Below are 5,463 nucleotides of genomic sequence, written 5' to 3'. Positions count from 1 at the left end.
CCCTCCCTTGTTACGGTGTGCCCCCCCGTCCCTTGTTACGTGGTGGTGCCCCCCCTCCCTTGTTACGGTGTGCCCCCCCCCTCCCTTGTTACGGTGTGCCCCCCCCCTCCCTTGTTACGGTGTGCCCCCCCCCCTCCCTTGTTACGGTGTGCCCCCCCCCGGCTCCCTTGTTACGGTGTGCCCCCCCCCTCCCTTGTTACGGTGTGCCCCCCCCCCCTCCCTTGTTACGGTGTGCCCCCCCCTCCCTTGTTACGGTGTGCCCCCCCGTCCTTGTTACAGTGTGCCCCCCCTCCCTTGTTACGGTGTGCCCCCCCCCCTCCCTTGTTACGGTGTGCCCCCCCCTCCCTTGTTACGGTGTGCCCCCCCCCCTCCCTTGTTACGGTGTGCCCCCCCCCTCCCTTGTTACGGTGTGCCCCCCCCCTCCCTTGTTACGGTGTGCCCCCCCCCTCCCTTGTTACGGTGTGCCCCCCCCTCCCTTGTTACGGTGTGCCCCCCCCCTCCCTTGTTACGGTGTGCCCCCCCCTCCCTTGTTACGGTGTGCCCCCCCCTCCCTTGTTACGGTGCCCCCCCTCCCTTGTTACGGTGTGCCCCCCCCTCCCTTGTTACGGTGTGCCCCCCCCCTCCCCTGTTACGGTGTGCCCCCCCCCTCCCTTGTTACGGTGTGCCCCCCCCCCTCCCTTGTTACGGCGTGCCCCCCCTCCCTTGTTACGGTGTGCCCCCCCCTCCCTTGTTACGGTGTGCCCCCCCCCTCCCTTGTTACGGTGTGCCCCCCCTCCCTTGTTACGGCGTGCCCCCCCCTCCCTTGTTACGGTGTGCCCCCCCCTCCCTTGTTACGGTGTGCCCCCCCCCTCCCTTGTTACGGCGTGCCCCCCCTCCCTTGTTACGGTGTGCCCCCCTCCCTTGTTACGGTGCCCCCCCCCCTCCCTTGTTACGGTGTGCCCCCCCCCTCCCTTGTTACGGTGTGCCCCCCTCCCTTGTTACGGTGTGCCCCCCCCCTCCCTTGTTACGGTGTGCCCCCCCCCTCCCTTGTTACAGTGTGCCCCCCCCCTCCCTTGTTACGGTGTGCCCCCCCCCTCCCTTGTTACGGCGTGCCCCCCCTCCCTTGTTACGGTGTGCCCCCCCCTCCCTTGTTACGGTGTGCCCCCCTCCCTTGTTACGGTGTGCCCCCCCCTCCCTTGTTACGGTGTGCCCCCCTCCCTTGTTACGGTGTGCCCCCCCCCCTCCCTTGTTACGGTGTGCCCCCCTCCCTTGTTACGGTGTGCCCCCCCCTCCCTTGTTACGGTGTGCCCCCCCCCTCCCTTGTTACGGTGTGCCCCCCCCCTCCCTTGTTACGGTGTGCCCCCCTCCCTTGTTACGGTGTGCCCCCCCCTCCCTTGTTACGGTGTGCCCCCCCCTCCCTTGTTACGGTGTGCCCCCCCCTCCTTGTTACGGTGTGCCCCCCCTCCCTTGTTACGGTGTGCCCCCCCTCCCTTGTTACGGTGTGCCCCCCCCTCCCTTGTTACGGTGTGCCCCCCCTCCCTTGTTACGGTGTGCCCCCCCTCCCTTGTTACGGTGTGCCCCCCCCCTCCCTTGTTACGGTGTGCCCCCCCCTCCCTTGTTACGGTGTGCCCCCCCCCCTCCCTTGTTACGGCGTGCCCCCCCTCCCTTGTTACGGTGTGCCCCCCCCTCCCTTGTTACGGTGTGCCCCCCCCTCCCTTGTTACGGTGTGCCCCCCCCCTCCCTTGTTACGGTGTGCCCCCCCCTCCCTTGTTACGGTGTGCCCCCCCCCTCCCTTGTTACGGTGTGCCCCCCCCTCCCTTGTTACGGCGTGCCCCCCCTCCCTTGTTACGGTGTGCCCCCCCCTCCCTTGTTACGGTGTGCCCCCCCCTCCCTTGTTACGGTGTGCCCCCCCTCCCTTGTTACGGGTGCCCCCCCCCCTCCCTTGTTACGGTGTGCCCCCCCCTCCCTTGTTACGGTGTGCCCCCCCCCTCCCTTGTTACGGTGTGCCCCCCCCCTCCCTTGTTACGGCGTGCCCCCCCTCCCTTGTTACGGTGTGCCCCCCCCTCCCTTGTTACGGCGTGCCCCCCCCTCCCTTGTTACGGCGTGCCCCCCCCTCCCTTGTTACGGTGTGCCCCCCCCCCTCCCTTGTTACGGCGTGCCCCCCCTCCCTTGTTACGGCGTGCCCCCCCCCTCCCTTGTTACGGTGTGCCCCCCCCCTCCCTTGTTACGGCGTGCCCCCCCTCCCTTGTTACGGTGTGCCCCCCTCCTTGTTACGGTGTGCCCCCCCCCTCCCTTGTTACAGTGTGCCCCCCCCCTCCCTTGTTACGGTGTGCCCCCCCCCTCCCTTGTTACGGGCGTGCCCCCCCCTCCCTTGTTACGGTGTGCCCCCCCTCTCCTTGTTACGGTGTGCCCCCCCCCTCCCTTGTTACGGTGTGCCCCCCCCCTCCCTTGTTACGGCGTGCCCCCCCCTCCCTTGTTACGGTGTGCCCCCCCCCTCCCTTGTTACAGTGTGCCCCCCCCCTCCCTTGTTACGGTGTGCCCCCCCCCCTCCCTTGTTACGGCGTGCCCCCCCCTCCCTTGTTACGGTGTGCCCCCCCTCTCCCTTGTTACGGTGTGCCCCCCCCCTCCCTTGTTACGGCGTGCCCCCCCCCTCCCTTGTTACGGTGTGCCCCCCCTCTCCTTGTTACGGCGTGCCCCCCCCTCCCTTGTTACGGTGTGCCCCCCCCTCCCTTGTTACGGTGTGCCCCCCCCCTCCCTTGTTACGGTGTGCCCCCCCCCCCTCCCTTGTTACGGTGTGCCCCCCCCCCTCCCTTGTTACGGTGTGCCCCCCCCCTCCCTTGTTACGGTGTGCCCCCCCCTCCCTTGTTACGGTGTGCCCCCCCCTCCCTTGTTACGGCGTGCCCCCCCCTCCCTTGTTACGGTGTGCCCCCCCCCCTCCCTTGTTACGGTGTGCCCCCCCCCTCCCTTGTTACAGTGTGCCCCCCCCTCCCTTGTTACGGTGTGCCCCCCCCCTCCCTTGTTACGGCGTGCCCCCCCCCTCCCTTGTTACGGTGTGCCCCCCCCCTCCCTTGTTACGGTGTGCCCCCCCCCTCCCTTGTTACGGTGTGCCCCCCCCCTCCCTTGTTACGGTGTGCCCCCCCCTCCCTTGTTACGGTGTGCCCCCCCCCTCCCTTGTTACGGTGTGCCCCCCCCCTCCCTTGTTACGGTGTGCCCCCCCCCTCCCTTGTTACGGTGTGCCCCCCCCTCCCTTGTTACGGTGTGCCCCCCCCCTCCCTTGTTACGGTGTGCCCCCCCTCCCTTGTTACGGTGTGCCCCCCCCTCCCTTGTTACGGTGTGCCCCCCCCCTCCCTTGTTACGGTGTGCCCCCCCCCTCCCTTGTTACGGTGTGCCCCCCCCTCCCTTGTTACGGTGTGCCCCCCCCTCCCTTGTTACGGCGTGCCCCCCCCTCCCTTGTTACGGTGTGCCCCCCCCCTCCCTTGTTACGGTGTGCCCCCCCCTCCCTTGTTACGGTGTGCCCCCCCCCCTCCCTTGTTACGGTGTGCCCCCCTCCCTTGTTACGGTGTGCCCCCCCCTCCCTTGTTACGGTGTGCCCCCCCTCCCTTGTTACGGTGTGCCCCCCCCCTCCCTTGTTACGGTGTGCCCCCCCCCTCCCTTGTTACGGTGTGCCCCCCCCCCCTCCCTTGTTACGGTGTGCCCCCCCCTCCCTTGTTACGGTGTGCCCCCCCCCTCCCTTGTTACGGTGTGCCCCCCCTCCCTTGTTACGGTGTGCCCCCCCCCTCCCTTGTTACGGTGTGCCCCCCCCCCTCCCTTGTTACGGTGTGCCCCCCCCCTCCCTTGTTACGGTGTGCCCCCCCCCTCCCTTGTTACGGTGTGCCCCCCCCTCCCTTGTTACGGTGTGCCCCCCCCTCCCTTGTTACGGTGCCCCCCCTCCCTTGTTACGGCGTGCCCCCCCCTCCCTTGTTACGGTGTGCCCCCCTCCCTTGTTACGGTGTGCCCCCCCTCCCTTGTTACGGCGTGCCCCCCCCCTCCCTTGTTACGGTGTGCCCCCCCCCTCCCTTGTTACGGTGTGCCCCCCCTCTCCCTTGTTACGGTGTGCCCCCCCTCCCTTGTTACGGTGTGCCCCCCCTCTCCCTTGTTACGGTGTGCCCCCCCTCTCCCTTGTTACGGTGTGCCCCCCCCCTCCCTTGTTACGGTGTGCCCCCCCTCTCCCTTGTTACGGTGTGCCCCCCCCCCTCCCTTGTTACGGCGTGCCCCCCCCCTCCCTTGTTACGGTGTGCCCCCCCCCTCCCTTGTTACGGCGTGCCCACCCCCCTCCCTTGTTACGGTGTGCCCCCCCCCTCCCTTGTTACGGCGTGCTCCCCCTCCCTTGTTACGGCGTGCCCCCCCCCTCCCTTGTTACGGTGTGCCCCCTCTCCCTTGTTACGGTGTGCCCCCCCCCTCCCTTGTTACGGCGTGCCCCCCCCCTCCCTTGTTACGGTGTGCCACCTCTCCCTTGTTACGGTGTGCCCCCCCCCTCCCTTGTTACGGTGTGCCCCCCCCCTCCCTTGTTACGGTGTGCCCCCCCCCCTCCCTTGTTACGGTGTGCCCCCCCCCCTCCCTTGTTACGGTGTGCCCCCCCCCCTCCCTTGTTACGGCGTGCCCCCCCCCTCCCTTGTTACGGCGTGCCCCCCCCCCCTCCCTTGTTACGGCGTGCCCCCCCTCCCTTGTTACGGCGTGCCCCCCCCCTCCCTTGTTACGGCGTGCCCCCCCCCTCCCTTGTTACGGCGTGCCCCCCCCCTCCCTTGTTACGGTGTGCCCCCCCTCGTGCCCCCCCTCCCTTGTTACGGCGTGCCCCCCCCCCTCCCTTGTTACGGCGTGCCCCCCCTCCCTTGTTACGGTGTGCCCCCCCTCCCTTGTTACGGTGTGCCCCCCCTCCCTTGTTACGGTGTGCCCCCCCTCCCTTGTTACGGTGTGCCCCCCCTCCCTTGTTACGGTGTGCCCCCCCCTCCCTTGTTACGGTGTGCCCCCCCCCTCCCTTGTTACGGTGTGCCCCCCCTCCCTTGTTACGGTGTGCCCCCCCCCTCCCTTGTTACGGTGTGCCCCCCCCCTCCCTTGTTACGGTGTGCCCCCCCCCCTCCCTTGTTACGGTGTGCCCCCCCCCTCCCTTGTTACGGTGTGCCCCCCCCCTCCCTTGTTACGGCGTGCCCCCCTCCCTTGTTACGGTGCCCCCCCCCCTCCCTTGTTACGGCGTGCCCCCCCCTCCCTTGTTACGGTGTGCCCCCCCCCCTCCCTTGTTACGGCGTGCCCCCCCCTCCCTTGTTACGGCGTGCCCCCCCCCTCCCTTGTTACGGCGTGCCCCCCCTCCCTTGTTACGGTGCCCCCCCCCCTCCCTTGTTACGGCGTGCCCCCCCCTCCCTTGTTACGGCGTGCCCCCCCCCCTCCCTTGTTACGGTGTGCCCCCCCCCCCTCCCTTGTTACGGCGTGCCCCCCCTCCCTTGTTACGGC

Source organism: Heptranchias perlo, chromosome X (genome assembly GCF_035084215.1).
Source record: "Heptranchias perlo isolate sHepPer1 chromosome X, sHepPer1.hap1, whole genome shotgun sequence".
Lineage (NCBI taxonomy): Eukaryota > Metazoa > Chordata > Chondrichthyes > Hexanchiformes > Hexanchidae > Heptranchias > Heptranchias perlo.
This window is presented reverse-complemented; position numbering follows the sequence as displayed.